Source organism: Schistocerca americana, chromosome 5 (genome assembly GCF_021461395.2).
Source record: "Schistocerca americana isolate TAMUIC-IGC-003095 chromosome 5, iqSchAmer2.1, whole genome shotgun sequence".
Classification (NCBI taxonomy): Eukaryota; Metazoa; Arthropoda; class Insecta; order Orthoptera; family Acrididae; genus Schistocerca; species Schistocerca americana.
Window position 1 is genome coordinate 638205922 of NC_060123.1, and position 18301 is coordinate 638224222.

General features: G+C 43.9%; 1 protein-coding gene and 1 pseudogene across 1 annotated transcript in view; both read right to left on the reverse strand.

Annotated features, from left to right (window-relative positions):
* The window catches only part of LOC124616600 (breast cancer anti-estrogen resistance protein 3 homolog), a 1084307-nt gene that overhangs the window by 855131 nt on the left and 210875 nt on the right, over window positions 1–18301 (reverse strand). The window lies entirely within an intron of this gene.
* LOC124617319 lies at window positions 17586–17703 on the reverse strand (annotated as a pseudogene).

The following is an 18301-nucleotide window of genomic DNA, read 5'->3' on the forward strand; positions in this document are numbered from 1 at the left end:
AATCAGCGTTACTGGCGATCTGTTTTCATTTGTCACGTCGATACCCTTTCTGAAATATTTAGTTCTGCAGACACGCAACGTTTTTGTTAACAGAGGGCGTTAATAACAGGTAGTCTGCGCCTCCAAGCTGATCCATGCAACCTACATTTCGACGGCTGCGAACAACCTGTCTCTGGTTCTGCGAATATTCCTCATATGATCGCGCAGGTGTTTGGCAGTTTCCTTTATTTTATTTATTTATCTTTTTTTCGTTGAAAAGCTTGTGTGTCTCGCGTTTTGCTTTCCTGTTTTGGACGGTTCAAAGAGGCAGTCGTTTGTATTTCCGTGCCAAACATAGCTTTGGGATTCAGCTGACATGCAAAACAGTTTGTTCACCAACGATTCTAACATGTTAGTAACTCCCTCTAAGGTGAGCAACGTAGAAATTCTGGGTTTTGACCAATACTATGATAACGTGATCTGCCATTGACAGATGACATGCATCGCCTTGACTAACTTAACAGTACAGCTTGGCGCTTCTGGAAAAGCGGAGTAACCCACTTCAGGTAAACTGTCATCGGTCACAGTAATATAGCTATGGAAAGTCGCTGATTCCGACGAGTCCTAGAAACTGGACGAAGACAAAAGACATGTTGCTGGACATTACTGAACTGTGTACAGAATTCCATCCGCGTGCTGTTGTGTGGAGTCCGACACGACAGGTTCTCATTCTTCTCACAAAAAAGTACTTCAAAAAACGTCAGAGTATCTTCTTTGTGAGAGTCTAAAGAAATATTACAGAACTGGTCAGACTTGTTTGCTAGAGAATTTCCCTTGACAATTACCGACCAGAAAATTACGGTTGCAACTAGGTGCTGCAACTACAATGAATGTATAAGTTGGATTAACTGGGCAAACTCGCATCGTTTTCGTAAACCGCTGCGGATGAATGTCGAGATGGTCCCCTAAAGGGGCCATTGGCGCTTTCTTCCCTTGTCTTTCCCCGATTAAGTTTATAATTGCTAACACTCCAACTTTCCATCCGTTGCATAAAAAACCAGTCGTCTGTATGTAACACTTAACTGTTTTCATTACGTGAATCGTGAATGTGGAATAACTATCCGCATATATCGCTCTGAAATATCTTCATACTCGCGTCTTCCTACTTCACCAGCATGCGCTCTTCAGATCTCCTTTTCTACCTGTGCTATTCGTTAAGACCGGTGGTTAAGGCTGTACATGTCTTTGGTAGTGACGTCTACTTAGGTCGACTTCTTCGTCGGCTGCTAAAGTTCTTCCGGTTTTTTGTTGTTTTGGTCACAGAAAAAAAGTTCTACTCTTTTACAGAAAGCGTTTAAAGAAGAAACAGTTTTCTGAAGAAATTGAAATTTCACATAAAGGTTTTACTATTTTCATAATTCCCTAACACAAAAAAATTCCTAGAACCGCTTTGTTCAAATTTTGGTACTCAATAAGCTTTTGAAAAAAATGCTTACAATTAGTTTGCAGAATTTGATCTAGAAAGTTCTCCCGTCACGGATGAACTTGGTGGGGGCTGACCTAAATCGTTAAGCGTTAAAAAAAAAAGACTGATATTCAGTACTACTTAATTTTAGAGGATTGGCTAATGATTTAACGTGAGTTGGAGCAAACTTTGGACATATTGAAGATAATGCTACTTTCGATCTTCTATGAAGATTTACCTGTGCAAAAAGCTGGCGTCATTTGGTGTAAGGAAATCCTAAAAAAAAAAAAAAAAAAAAAAAAAAAAAAAAAAAAAAAAAAAAAAAAAAAAAATTCCACCGATAAAATGTAAAATCTATATACATCATCGTACCAGGTAACGAAACTTCTATACATTCATACGAGCCAGCAACTAAGCAGCAATCAACTGTTCGTATGTTCTAAGATGAAGCAACAGAAGCGGTTCATTCACGAAGTACTTCCAAGAAAGATAGTCGTTTGTTTCGTTGGTTGCAGTGGAAAAGTCGCGACCATTGCTTTAGGGCATCGAAGGATAGCTAATGCTGAATGCTAAAAAACATGTCTGTCTGTCCCAAGCTACTGATTTGATCAAGAAATACGATCGAAGACTTCGCACCATTCTTCAATATGACAATGTCAGATGCTGCCGAGCACGAACAACTCATTATTTGGCTGTATTCACAAATCTATCGCCTAACGACATCTTTTTGTTCCCTTAAACTAAACAAAAGCGATTTTCACCACCTCAAGAACACGTAGAATACCCCCAAACCCATGTTTTAGGATATCAACACGAAGTGGAAAAAATTTTTCCAAATTTAACTAGTTTGCATGCAGAAATGAGTACAGTTTAAAGGCAAATATTTTTGAGAAAGAATCAAAATTTTCCAGATTCTTGGGCGGTGTCGTGATACACTTCAGTTTCTTTTGCAGAATCGATGTTTCGATCCCTCTGCTGGGATCATCTTCAGGAACTACAGGTGTTCCCAGTTAACTGAACAGTGTCAGTACTGACCTAACCGTGGACACCAGGTGATCCTGAAGATCATCCTGGCGGGGAGCAGGTGGGAGTGTCGGAACGTCGATTGTGAAGAAAAAATTCGAAGGGGAACATGACATGGCCTAACAATCTAGAAGACTGCGGCCACGCAAACCTGCAGACTTAAATGAACCTGAGCAAATAAAAATTCTACTCCTCTTTTAACCAGACATGTTTCGCTCAAGTTATAGCACCTTCAGTGGGTTTTTTATTTGTCTTTCTATCAAACAACAGGAAAAATTGCTTGTTCTCTGTCTGCAGATATGGAAATTCAGATTTTAAGTAAAGTACACACGAACTGAAACAAGTTTTCCCATATCTTGTAAACCGATGCTGTGGTTTCCTTAGCCTTCTCTACCTTGCAGTACAGCTGTTAGTTTTCAGTTTCTCTTTTGCAATCACAGAGAACTTAATGCACCAAATTTATTTACATCGAAAATTACACCTGGAATGTTAAACTGTTGCGGTTTACACTACAAGGTGATTGAAAAAGAACTCCCTAGTTTTAAGTATAAATTTAATGAGAAATTAATGAAAAATTACATCACTGAGTACATATCATGAAAGATAATACCTTCGAGTTTTGTTTAATGTTAGTAGGCGTCAAAGTGGCATCCATTTGTTGCCCTGCACGCGACACCAACATTTCAGATGTAACTGTCCCCACTGCCGCGACGATTCCTTCCTGTAAATGATTGATATCTCTGATATTTTCACTGTGCACAACATTTTTTATGTGACCCCAAAAGGAAAAGTCCAATGGGGTTAAGTCTGGGTTTCGTGGTGGACAAGGTATTGGACCCTGCCTATCCACCTTCCTGGTAAGCGAGTATAAAGAGCCGCAGGCACATGGTTACTATAATGAGGTGGGACGCCATCTTGTTGGAGAAACACAAGCCCCTTTTCCGCCTCAATATCGTTCATTTGGGGAAAGACGTACTCTGTCAACATGTCACAGTAAACACCACCGTCTATTGTTTTTTCTAAAAAAGGGAAGGACCACTCACACGATCTTCCATCAAACTACACCAGACATTAACTTTGGGAGAGTCACGTTGATGCTGAATAACTTCACGTGGATGCTCTGCCCCCCCCCCCCCCCCCCCAAATTCTGCAGTTATGACGACTAACTGTTCCACTGACATGAAATATAGCCTAATCAGAAAAGAGAGTCTTTTTTTAAAAAAATGACATCATCAGTTCTGTGTAGAAAGTCAGCTGCAAACTCATACCTTTCGATTTCCTCAGTAGGTTTTATTTCATGTAACAGCTGCAATTTGTAGGCGCGCAACTTAAGTATTTTAGGCACAACATCATACCAGTACCTTTAGGCACTCCTAATTGTAGACTACGTCTGGCCAATGACTTCTTCGGGCTCCAAACTCACGAAACACGGATCTGTTCAACAACATCTTCAGAAATTCTCGGTCTATCTGCTGATTTTGCTTTTAAAACACTACCGGTCCTTGAAAGACTCTAGCCAATGACGGATAGGTTTTGCTGTAGGTGGTTCACGACCATACTGACGACTAAAATTACGTTTCACTGTTATAACTGACTCAGCTTTCACAAGCCAAATAACACACTGCGCTTTCTGTTGCGGAGTACACATTGTTGTTGAGTTGCTCTGCACTGCACTGCACACACGCCTGGAAAAAAAACAGTACTGGTGCCATCTCAAGGTCAAGCAGACCTGGCAACTGCAGGGGAGCCACACTTGGAGAGTTGATGGAGCAAACACCACAAACTGCAACAGTGTATGTCTGTATGCGTACGGAAAATGTTTACGCTTACTTTTACAGTTTTCCACATTGTGTTCACTGTGGATCTACACTTACACCTTTCACTATCTCACTGTTAACAAGACAACGAGACACGAAAACAAGATGGCGAACAGCTCAATGTGTTTTCGGCGGGGGTTTTGAATCCTGTTTTGAATGCAAACTTTGAGAGCTCTCTCTCTCTCTCTCCTTGCCTGTCTCTCAAAAAATGGGTCAAATGGATCTAAGCACTATGGGACTTAACATTTGAGGTCATCAGTCCCCTAGACGTAGAACTACTTAAACCTAACTAACCTAAGGACTTCACACACATCCATGCCCGAGGCAGGATTCGAACCTGCGACCGTAGCAGCAACGCGGTTCCGGACTCAGGCGCCTAGAACCGCTTGGCCACAGCTTCAATTCTGCCAGTACCTCGTCTCCTACCTTCCAAACTTCACAGAAGCTCTCCTGCCAACCTTGCAGAACTAGCACTCCTGGAAGAAAGGATATTGCGGAGACATGGCTTAGCCACAGACTGGGGGACGTTTCCAGAATGAGATTTTCACTCTGCAGCGGAGTGTGCGCTGGTATGAAACTTCCAAGCAGATTAAAACTGTGTGCCGGACCGACATTGGAACTCGGTCCGGCACACAGTTTTAATCTGCCAGGAAGTTTCTCTGAAATTACAGATGTGCAGACAGCGAAAAGGCAACTTTTCCTGTTGGTTGATAGAAAGCAAATAGAACCCCCGCCGACGGCGCACTAACTTCAGCGAAGCATGTCTAGGAGACAGATCAAAAGAACTTACCAAAAACAAATTAATTCACAAACAACGCGGACTAAAGAGTGAGCTTCAAACTTCAATGAATTAAATAGAACGCTTCGTCCAAAAAGTGCTTTCCATTGATTTTACTTTTGTGAGAACACAGGAAGCGGCCCTCGTACCTAGACACAGTGGATGCCCCGTGGGTTCGCAGCTTGTACGCGCGCACGCCCTGAAACCTCAGGTGCGCGCACCGGCCACTGGCTCTCTGCCCGACATTCGCCGTCTGGCTCCACGTGACCAGCACGTGGCCCCACGTCGCAGCCGCGGAATGCACGTGCCCTACCGCCGCAGGTTCTCACCACGTGCATCCCACCGCCAGCCAACGCCAACGTAATACGTCGTGTCCCAGTAAACTCTCCCGCCTCCAGTAACTTCTCCCACGTTGTGAATATTGGTGACATCTTTATCACACATCGGGTGAGCAATTTGCTGGTCGTTCTCTCCCCGACGTATTATGCTTTGCCTATTACTTTCCTTCGTAGGATTCAGCTGATAATACCGTTCACTGAGGTAAATGTCTCTGTGTAATGCGAATAATCAATTTCGTCTTCATATAATTTACCGCACCTAAAGTATTTAAAATGCGTCACTTGTACTGTTTTCCCGCTTATTACAATTTTGGACATAAAATGCCATCACCTTTTTTGTACAAAGAGTTCTTCTTATGCGGCAGCCGCAACTGTACAAGTCTACAATGCGCGTTTTTTAAGTAAGTACAGTCTTGAAATTAAAAAAAAAAAAAAAAACGTGCTAAGATATCTCAATAATTTTGTTTTCACATGAGAGACTGTAACTTCATCTACTTTCCTACATAATTTCCGTCAATATTGAGGCACTTGTCACAAAGTTGTACCAGTTTTTGAATACCCTCCTCATAGAAGTCTGCCGCCTGACTTGCTAAACGCTGCATCACCACTGTTTTGACTTCGTCATGCCGCGCGGGATTAGCCGAGCGGTCTCAGCGGTGCAGTTGTGAACTGTGCGGCTGGTCCCGGCGGAGGTTCGAGTCCTCCCTCGGGCATGGGTGTGTGTGTTTGTCCTTAGGATAATTTAGGTTAAGTAGTGTGTAAGCTTAGGGACTGATGACCTTAACAGTTAAGTCCCCTAAGACTTCACACACATTTGAACATTTTCATCCCGCAAGGAGGAAATCGTAAAGCGCCTGTTTTCTCTCACGTTATTTTCCACTTCCTGCACCAAACTTTCATTAACGACCGAACGACGCCCACTCCGTTGTTCATCATGCTCATTTGTGCGGCGATCTTTAAATGCTCTCACCCACTTTCTTACCATTCCATCACTCATAATGTTTTCTCCGTAAATTGCACAGACCTCACGATTAATATCGATCGCTTTTAGGTCTTTAGCACTAAGAAATCTTACAACAGCTCGTACTTCACAGTAGGCGGGACTCACGATTATCGGAGGCATCTTAAACACTCAGTACACAAAGTAAACAAGGAAGAATCAAACTGTAATGGCGTCAGTGCGTAGATTAAGGTACAGGCTTTCATGTAAAAATAAAATTATTGAGATATCTTAGCACGTCTTTTTTTTTAATTTCAAAACAGTACTTACTTAAAAAACACGCCTCGTATTTTCAAAAATGAAGAAACTGCAGGGCAGTTGCTTAATCCACAATCTTTTATTGGATACACGACCGGTTTCGGAACGGTTAAAGTTCCATCATCTGGTATAAAAAATAAAATTACTTAATCATCTGAGGTCATTCTCACCCAAATGTTGTCATGGAACCAAAGGTAACACCTGTTACAGAATTTCTATCCCTTTTACTCTTTTGAAACGGAACCTTTGGTTCCATGACAGTATTTTGGGGAGGATGACCTCAGATGGTTAAGCGATTTTATTTTTTACACCAGATGATGGAACTTCCAACTATTGCGAAACCGGCGTACCCGATAAAAGGGTACGGATTAAGCAACTATCGTGCGGTTTCTTCATTCTTTAAAACCTTTTTGTGTTTTCAGGTTTCAGCAAGTTGAATGAACAACATGTTCTTTATAGTTAATATGCAACTTTTTCGGATTCGTACCTCAATAAATAAAAATGGAACCGTCTGTCTCTTTGTTTGTCTGACTGTCTTTCCGAAGGTTAAGAACACTTTTTCTCAGGAACGGACAGCGTATCAAGTTGAATTTATGTCACTTACTAAGGTCTACGGTCCCTCAGCGATGTACAAAATTGAAGTGTCTAAGTCAATGCAATCAAAACATACGTCTACTTATGTCACATACTTTGATACTAACAAACTCATTCATCAAAACGCATACGGTACTTCCCGTTGGTCTAGAATCATGAAATTTGCAAGATACATGGCTTTACAGGACAAGCAAAGTAAACATGAAATTGTTAATTTGTAAGTGTATCACAGGAAAAAATATTTCTTCTGCCATTTGTTATCCGACTTCAAACTTAATATAAAGGAAGACTTGCAATCCCTGGGAAATATACACTATGTGATCAAAAGTATCCGGACAGCCCCCAAAACATACGTTTTTCATATTAGGTGCATTGTACTGCCACCTACTGCCAGGTACTCCATATCAACGACCTTAGACATCATGAGAGAGCAGAATGGGGCGTTCCGCGGAACTCACGGACCACCCAAGCACGACTTAATCTGCCAGGAAGTTTCATATCAGCGCACACTCCGCTGCAGAGTGAAAATCTCATTCTGGAAACATCCCCCAGGCTGTGGCTAAGCCATATCTCCGCATATCCTTTCTTTCAGGAGTGCTAGTTCTGCAAGGTTCGCAGGAGACCATCTGTGAAGTTTGGAAGGTAGGAGAACGAGGTATTGGCAGAAATAAAGCTGTGAGAACGGGGCGTGAGTCGTCCTTGGGTAGCTCAGATGGTAGAGCACTTCCCCGCGAAAGGCAAAGGCACAGATTTCGAGTCTCTGTCCGGCACACAGTTTCAATCTGCCAGGAAGTTTAACATAAGAGTATTCATAGTTATTATGTACATTAATTACGTTATGAGCATGCAGTACAGATTTGTAAGGGACATTTGAACATGTATTCCCATATGATTACAAACTGCAATGGCAGTGACACAAGCATAAACATCATGTTATTACAATACTGAAGATATGTCACTAGAAATCTAAAAATGCAGTGAGTAAGAGACCTGTTATTTACATCTACATCTACATCTACATTGATACTCCGCAAGCCACCCAACGGTGTGTGGCGGAGGGCACTTTACGTGCCACTGTCATTACCTCCCTTTCCTGTTCCAGTCGCGTACGGTTCGCGGGAAGAACGACTGTCTGAAAGCCTCCGTGCGCGCTCTAATCTCTCTAATTTTACATTCGTGATCTCCTCGGGAAGTATAAGTAGGGGGAAGCAATATATTCGATACCTCATCCAGAAACGCACCCTCTCGAAACCTGGCGAGCAAGCTACACCGCGATGCAGAGCGCCTCTCTTGCAGAGTCTGCCACTTGAGTTTATTAAACATCTCCGTAACGCTATCACGGTTACCAAATAACCCAGTGACGAAACGCGCCGCTCTTCTTTGGATCTTCTCTATCTCCTCCGTCAACCCGACCTGGTACGGATCCCACACTGATGAGCAATACTCAAGTATAGGTCGAACGAGTGTTTTGTAAGCCACCTCCTTTGTTGATGGACTACATTTTCTAAGCACTCTCCCAATGAATCTCAACCTGGTACCCGCCTTACCAACAATTAGTTTTATATGATCATTCCACTTCAAATCGTTCCGTACGCATACTCCCAGATATTTTACAGAAGTAACTGCTACCAGTGTTTGTTCCGCTATCATATAATCATACAATAAAGGATCCTTCTTTCTATGTATTCGCAATACATTACATTTGTCTATGTTAAGGGTCAGTTGCCACTCCCTGCACCAAGTGCCTATCCGCTGCAGATCTTCCTGTATTTCGCTACAATTTTCTAATGCAGCAACTTCTCTGTATACTACAGCATCATCCGCGAAAAGCCGCATGGAACTTCCGACACTATCTACTAAGTCATTTATATATATTGTGAAAAGCAATGGTCCCATAACACTCCCCTGTGGCACGCCAGAGGTTACTTTAACGTCTGTAGACGTCTCTCCATTGATAACAACATGCTGTGTTCTGTTTGCCAAAAACTCCTCAATCCAGCCACACAGCTGGTCTGATATTCCGTAGGCTCTTACTTTGCTTATCAGGCGACAGTGCGGAACTGTATCGAACGCCTTCCGGAAGTCAAGAAAAATAGCATCTACCTGGGAGCCTGTATCTAATATTTTCTGGGTCTCATGAACAAATAAGGCGAGTTGGGTCTCACACGATCGCTGTTTCCGGAATCCATGTTGATTCCTACATAGTAGATTCTGGGTTTCCAGAAATGACATGATACGCGAGCAAAAAACATGTTCTAAAATTCTACAAGAGATCGACGTAAGAGATATAGGTCTATAGTTTTGCGCATCTGCTCGACGACCCTTCTTGAAGACTGGGACTATCTGTGCTCTTTTCCAATCATTTGGAACCCTCCGTTCCTCTAGAGACTTGCGGTACACGGCTGTTAGAAGGGGGGGCAAGTTCTTTCGCGTACTCTGTGTAGAATCGAATTGGTATTCCGTCAGGTCCAGTGGACTTTCCTCTATTGAGTGATTCCAGTTGCTTTTCTATTCCTTGGACACTTATTTCGATGTCAGCCATTTTTTCGTTTGTGCGAGGATTTAGAGAAGGAACTGCAGTGCGGTCTTCCTCTGTGAAACAGCTTTGGAAAAAGGTGTTTAGTATTTCAGCTTTACGCGTGTCATCCTCTGTTTCAATGCCATCATCATCCCGTAGTGTCTGGATATGCTGTTTCGAGCCACTTACTGATTTAACGTAAGACCAGAACTTCCTAGGATTTTCTGTCAAGTCGGTACATAGAATTTTACTTTCGAATTCAATGAACGCTTCACGCATAGCCCTCCTTACGCTAACTTTGACATCGTTTAGCTTCTGTTTGTCTGAGAGGTTTTGGCTGCGTTTAAACTTGGAGTGGAGCTCTCTTTGCTTTCGCAGTAGTTTCCTAACTTTGTTGTTGTACCACGGTGGGTTTTTCCCGTCCCTCACCGTTTTACTCGGCACGTACCTGTCTAAAACGCATTTTACGATTGCCTTGAACTTTTTCCATAAACACTCAACATTGTCAGTGTCGGAACAGAAATTTTCGTTTTGATCTGTTAGGTAGTCTGAAATCTGCCTTCTATTACTCTTGCTAAACAGATAAACCTTCCTCCCTTTTTTTATATTCCTATTAACTTCCATATTCAGGGATGCTGCAACGGCCTTATGATCACTGATTCCCTGTTCTGTACATACAGATTCGAAAAGTTCGGGTCTGTTTGTTATCAGTAGGTCCAATATGTTATCTCCATGAGTCGGTTCTCTGTTTAATTGCTCGAGGTAATTTTCGGATAGTGCACTCAGTATAATGTCACTCGATGCTCTGTCCCTACCACCCGTCCTAAACATCTGAGTGTCCCAGTCTATATCTGGTAAATTGAAATCTCCACCTCAGACTATAACATGCTGAGAAAATTTATGTGAAATGTATTCCAAATTTTCTCTCAGTTGTTCTGCCACTACTGCTGCTGAGTCGGGAGGTCGGTAAAAGGAGCCAATTATTAACCTAGTTCGGTTGTTTAGTGTAACCTCCACCCATAATAATTCACAGGAACTATCCACTTCTACTTCACTACAGGATAAACTACTACTAACAGCGATGAACACTCCACCACCGGTTGCATGCAATCTATCCTTTCTAAACACCGTCTGTACCTTTGTAAAAATTTCGGCAGAATTTATCTCTGGCTTAAGCCAGCTTTCTGTACCTATAACTATTTCAGCTTCGGTGCTTTCTATCAGCGCTTGAAGTTCCGGTACTTTACCAACGCAGCTTCGACAGTTGACAATTACAATACCGATTGCTGCTTGGTCCCCGCATGTCCTGACTTTGCCCCGCACCCGTTGAGGCTGTTGCCCTTTCTGTACTTGCCCAAGGCCATCTAACCTAAAAAACCGCCCAGCCCACGCCACACAACCCCTGCTACCCGTGTAGCCGCTTGTTGCGTGTAGTGGACTCCTGACCTATCCAGCGGAACCCGAAACCCCACCACCCTATGGCGCAAGTCGAGGAATCTGCAGCCCACACGGTCGCAGAACCGTCTCAGCCTCTGATTCAGACCCTCCACTCGGCTCTGTACCAAAGGTCCGCAGTCAGTCCTGTCGACGATGCTGCAGATGGTGAGCTCTGCTTTCATCCCGCTAGCGAGACTGGCAGTCTTCACCAAGTCAGATAGCCGCCGGAAGCCAGAGAGGATTTCCTCCGATCCATAGCGACACACATCATTGGTGCCGACATGAGCGACCACCTGCAGATGGGTGCACCCTGTACCCTTCACGGCATCCGGAAGGACCCTTTCCACATCTGGAATGACTCCCCCCGGTATGCACACGGAGTGCACATTGGTTTTCTTCCCCTCTCTTGCTGCCATTTCCCTAAGGGGCCCCATTACGCGCCTGACGTTGGAGCTCCCAACTACCAGTAAGCCCACCCTCTGCGACTGCCCGGATCTTGCAGACTGAGGGGCAACCTCTGGAACAGGACAAGAAGCCATGTCAGGCCGAAGATCAGTATCAGCCTGAGACAGAGCCTGAAACCGGTTCGTCAGACAAACTGGAGAGGCTTTCCGTTCAGCCCTCCGGAATGTCTTTCGCCCCCTGCCACACCTTGAAACGACCTCCCACTCTACCACAGGTGAGGGATCAGCCTCAATGCGGGCAGTATCCCGGGCAACCACAGTCGTAGTCCGATCAGGGGATGCGTGGGACGAGCTGGCCGTCCCCGACAAACCCCCATCCCGACCCCCACAGTGATGCCCATTGGCAACAGCCTCAAGCTGTGTGACCGAAGCCAACACTGCCTGAAGCTGGGAGCGAAGGGATGCCAACTCAGCCTGCATCCGAACACAGCAGTTGCAGTCCCTATCCATGCTAAAAACTGTTTTGCTAAGAACGTCTGAACTAATCTACAGAGAGCGCAAACAAATCGACAAAATTTAAACGGTTATTAAAATACAAGATTACCTAGTAAATGCAGTAATGCTGCTACTTGCGCACTGCTGACACTGCTCGGCGGCGGAAGGAGACTAAGCGAAATTACACTATTCAGGTACTAAAACACGATGCTACACTCTCAAATACTATAATACGCCCGAAATTTATGAATTAAACAATGCAAGAACCAAAAACACGCAAAGAAATTAAGAATTAAACTATGTAACAAATGAGTGAGCTAGGAGTATACGACTTGCTGCTCAGCTGCTTATCCAACGGCGGCAGGGAGCACACTGACTGCGACCAACCGACACTGGCCGTTCAAAACAAAACAGTAGACAAACGACTACGCGAATTTACACTATTCAGGTACTAAAACGCGATGCTACAACTCTCAAATACTATAATACGCCCGAAATTTATGAATTAAACAATGCAAGTACCAAAAACACGCAAAGAAATTAAGAATTAAACTATGTAACAAATGAGTGAGCTAGGAGTATACGACTTGCTGCTCAGCTGCTTATCCAACGGCGGCAGGGGGCACACTGACTGCGACCAACCGACACTGATATCGTTCTCACGAGTGTCATTGGTATGTTCATTTGGCACACTTCATAACGACCACTGAATCGAAATTGGTCAGTAGTGCGTTTCTTGCGGGATTTTCAAAATACAGACTGTGACACTGCATTAAATATACGAAATCCTCAAAACCACTTTTAAGCATATCAGCTTGCAGCTCATTAGATTTATTTATTTTACCTGGCAAGATTAGGGGCATCAGGTCCTCTCTTACACCTAACCAGGTATACACAAATTGAACGAATTTCAGTTTGTACAGAACATTACGGACATACCACGTGTTATACAGTATTAATGTTAAAGAAAAAAAAATAGAGATTATAACAATAGTACAAGGATAATTATAAGAATAAAAAAGAATTATAACAACCAAGAATAATAATAATAGTAATGACTATGTATATGAAAGTAAACATATTTTTCTTTTATGAATGTCAGTCCTATTGCTAGTTGGGAACTTTCTCATTATGTTCTTGCAGCTTGTGGGTTATTCACATCGAGCAGAGACATAAGACAAAAGAATGGGGTGAAAGAGATATAGAAGAGGTAGCTAGGTTAGAGGAAGAGAAATGTAATGGTAAAATTCGAAGCTATGATGGAGAGGAGAAAGAAAGAGATGAGAGGGGCACAACAATGGTGGCTATACCGTCCCTAATATGTAAGTTATGAGTTCTCTCTTGAATGTTGAGTGGTGCTGGATATGACGCAGATCACAGGGGAGCGCGTTCCATAGTCGTATGGCTGAGATGGCGAATGAAACGGAGAAAGATTTTATGTTATGTAAAGGTACAGCCAAGATGCTAGACGTATCCGATCTGGTATTGCGGTTGTGGAATGATGATAGATGTTTAATATGAGGAGATAAGTATTGGGGGCACCAGTGACTAAGAAATCGATGAAGTAAGCACATCGTGTGGAGATCGCGTACCTCATGTGGGCGTATTAAACTAGCTGGGAGTATGAAGGACTGATATGATCATACAACCGTATATTGCATACGTATCTAACGCAAGCATTCATCACTAGCTCGAGGCATCTCGAATTTTCACAATTTGTGCCGTGTTGAACTACATCACAGTAGTAAAGATTAGGCAAGACTAGTGTTTGGACTAATTTTTGTTTAACACGGGTTGGAAATATTTTTCTAAATTTTTGGATTGCATGTAGGGAGGAGAGCGATTTCCGGCAAGCTGTGACTGTTTGTTCTTCCCAGTTTAGGTGTTCATCCAAGATTATTCCAAGCTCTTTTACTGTTTTTTGGTATGGTAGTTGGGTACCATTGAGGAGTATTTGAGGAACTGTTTCGCGAAAGTACCGGCTGATTAACATTGGATGAGATATAAGAATGACCTGGGATTACTTGGGGTTTAGTTTCAGACCTAGGTTCTGTGCCCATCGAGAAACAGAGCAAAGATCTGCGTTCATACTCGCTACTGCGTCAGCAATGTTCTTGGGGCTTGCACTTATGTACAGTTGGATGTCGTCGGCATACAGATGGTGGTTGCAGGAGTGAATCACTGAAGAAATATCATTAATGTACAGTGAGAAGAGTAATGGACCAAGGACGGAGCCTTGGGGGACTCCAGAGCGCACGTTTTTCCATGACCCACAAATGACTTGTTGACTTTTTGAGGTAGCTGTCGAACTAGTGTATTGCGCTATTTGAGAAATTCAGCTGTTTCATTTTAATTAGTGATATATCAAAGTCACGTAAATGATGAGTATATGATATTCTCTTCATTTTATTTACTACACTTCTCGACTTCACACATTATGCAATACTTAATGGAAATATATCTTGCTCGTAGTAAAATGCAGCGAGGTTCGCATGAAAATCATACATTCAATTAAAAATTTATAAACACATTAAATGCACTTTCAATTGTTACATTTTATCAGGGATATTACTTTTAGACAAGTTAATCAAACCTTCTTCTACAATAACATTTATATGACGGAACACAAGCGTAACAGAGGCTACTTCCAATTGGCGTTTGATGGTTGTCGACCACAGCTAAACGAAAACACATTTTACCGATTTTAAATGACTCGACTGTAATATGTTGCATGCTTGTAAAGTATGTACAGGTTTTACCGCTCTATATGCAGTAAAACTTGTCGTAGACATTCTTACGCACGTAAACTGGAAGAGAGGTAGTACGAAACGAGCATCGTTCAAGTATTCTGTCGAGGAAGGGATAGGCAGCAATCGTCGTTCTAAGTTACCGCGAATGGGGACACCCTTGCGTGAAGAAACGAGGCAGTTAACGCCGCCTTGTAGGTGGACCGTAAAATAGAAAGATAAGCGAAATGAGATAATGCCTCGAGCAGCGGTGGCCTAGAAACCAGCTGTAGAGCGCGGTCTCTCGACGAACTACTTGCCGCGGCGCGAAGGCGGAAGGTGCAGCAGCGCCGAGTTTGTGTTCGCGGCGGAAAGTCGTCGGACCCGGCCTCGCTACGGACGTCGCCTTGACGCGCGCGAAACGGGCTGGCGAGACCCGCGCTAATTGAATAGATTACACGGCGCGATGCGGCAGTAAGAACGGGGTTTCAGATGGCCGGAGACGGGAGCTGCGATAACGCTGTGCTGTAAAGTCGGCCGCGGGCCGCGCTTGCGTCAGCACGCCGGCTCCCAATTAGCTTCGCGAGGTGTGGCGCTGTGGTCTCTCCTCATCTAGAGGTGGCCGACGACGCTGGCTCCTGCAGACAGCGCCGATACGACAGCCCAGCGTCGCCAATATACACTGATGGGCCAAAACATTAGGGCCCCTACCGAGCGCGAATGGAATGCCGCCTGACGGCAGTTACAAGCGCAGCAGAGGCGTATGGGGAGTCAGACAGTAGATTATGTGCAGGCCCGGATTTATAGGGTGGGGTAGGGGGGGTCTGAACGCATCCCTGTCGGTTTTTGGTCATTTTTGAACATATTCTAAGTTGATTTCTGAACGAGTCCATAGTCTACATCTACATCTACATTTATACTCCGCAAGCCACTCAACGGTGTGTGGAGGAGGGCACTATACGTGCCACTGTCATTACCTCCCTTTCCTGTTCCAGTCGCGTATGGTTCGCGGGAAGAACGACTGCCGGAAAGCCTCCGTGTGCGCTCGAATCTCTCTAATTTTACATTCGTGATCTCCTCGGGAGGTATACGTAGGGGGAAGCAATATATTCGACACCTCATCCAGAAACGCACCCTCTCGAAACCTGGACAGCAAGCTACAACGCGATGCAGTGCGCCTCTCTTGCAGAGTATGCCACTTGAGTTTGCTAAACATCTCCGTAACGCTATCACGGTTACCAAATAACCCTGTGACGAAACGCGCCGCTCTTCTTTGGATCTTCTCTATCTCCTCTGCCAACCCGACCTGGTACGGATCCCACACTGATGAGCAATACTCAAGTATAGGCCGAACGAGTGTTTTGTAAGCCACCTCCTTTGTTGATGGACTACATTTTCTAAGGATTCTCCCAATGAATCTCAACCTGGCACCCGCCTAACCAACAATTATTTTTATATGATCATTCCACTTCAAATCGTCCCGTACGCATACTCTCATATATTTTACAGAAGCAACTGCTACCAGTGTTTGTTCAGCTATTATATAATCATACAACAAAGGATTCTTGTTTCTATGTACTCGCAATACATTACATTTGTCTGTGTTAAGGGTCAGTTGCCACTCCCTGCAGCAAGTGTCTATCCGCTGCAGATCTTCCTGCATTTCGCTACAATTTTCTAATGCTGCAACTTCTCTCTATAATACAGGATCATCCGCGAAAAGCCGCAAGAAACTTCCGACATTATCTACTACGTCATTTATATATATTGTGAGAAGCAATGGTCCCATAACACTCCCCTGTGGTACGCCAGAGGTTACTTTAACGTCTGTAGACGTCTTTCCATTGAGAACAACATGCTGTGTTCTGTTTGCTAAAAACTCTCCAATCCAGCCACACAGCTGGTCTGATATTCCGTAGGCTCTAACTTTGTTTCTCAGGCGACAGTGGGGAACTGTATCGAACGCCTTCCGGAAGTCAAGGAAAATGGCATCTACCTGGTAGCCTGTATGTAATATTTTCTGGGTCTCATGAACAAATAAAGCGAGTTGGGTCTCATACGATCGCGGTTTCCGGAATCCATGTTGATTCCTACAGAGCAGATTCTGGGTTTCCAGAAATGACATGACACGCGAGCAAAAGACATGTTCTAAAATTCTACAACAGATCGACGTCAGAGATATAGGCCTATAGTTTTGCGCATCTGCTCGACGACTCTTCTTGAGAACTGGGACTACCTGTGCTCTTTTCCAATCAATTGGAACCTTCCGTTCCTCTAGAGACTTGTGGTACACGGCTGTTAGAACGGGGCAAGTTATTTCGCGTACTCTGCGTAGAATCGAATTGGTATACCGCCAGGTCCAGTGGACTTTCCTCTGTTGAGTGATTTCAATGTACGTAATGTCTCTGCCAGAGGAATCCCCGTCGCATCTAAAAAAAAACTTTCCCACAGATGAAAGGGGTCTGGGCTATACGAGCTGAGCCGAATAAACCTGAACGAGTGAATGCCAAACGCTGTATGTTTATGTGGTTGATTCGGTGTGCGAATGATAAAAGCACTCCGTTTTCAGGCCACAAGTGGCCCATCGGGACCATCCGACAGCCGTGTGATCCTTAGCTGAGGATGCGGATAGGAGGGGCGTGTGGTCAGCACACCGCTCTCCCAGGTACGATGGTTTTCTTTCACCGGAGCCGCTACTATTCGGTCGAGTAGCTCCTCAATTGGCATCACGAGGCTGAGTGCACCCCGAAAAATGGCAACAGCGCATGGCGGCCCGGATGGTCGCCCATCCAAGTGTCGGCCACGCCCGACAGCGCTTAATTTCGGTGATCTGACGGGAACCGGTGTATCCACTGCGGCAAGGCCGTTGCCTGCGAATGATAAGCATTGGTATAATTTTTAGCGTAATCCACAGATTCGGACTACCAGAGTGAAAATAAACGATTGACGGAAGTAACAAGTAAGAAAGATTACATATTATCTTCTCGGTGTATCCAAGAAAATGAAATTTTAACAGAAAATTTTTTTCCCGAACGTTACACTAGTACGAGCCTCTTGTACAGTTCCCACTTAACAGCCGCTTAAGTTTTGTTCTCGGAATAGCGCGGTGAACGTATTGTACAAACATGTAATAACGCCTAACCGGAACATAAATGCGGGATAACTGAACGCTGATTCTAGCAGGGTTAGCGAAGTTAACCGGAGAATAAGTTTTGAGAATGGCAGAAACAGTTACAGGGTTAGCGATGACAAGGTTGTCTGCTAGAACGAGGAAGGAGAAGAAACGGGGACATCACACAAACTATACGGAATATTATGACGATTCCAAATTTGTGTAAAAATTTCGCACTACTACTACTTTTGTGTCTCATGTTTGAGAAACGAGCGTATAAATGAAATGTGAAACTATTTCCTTAAATAAAACGTTTTGCTTGTAGTAGGCCTAATAGGCATTTGATGTCGGAACTGG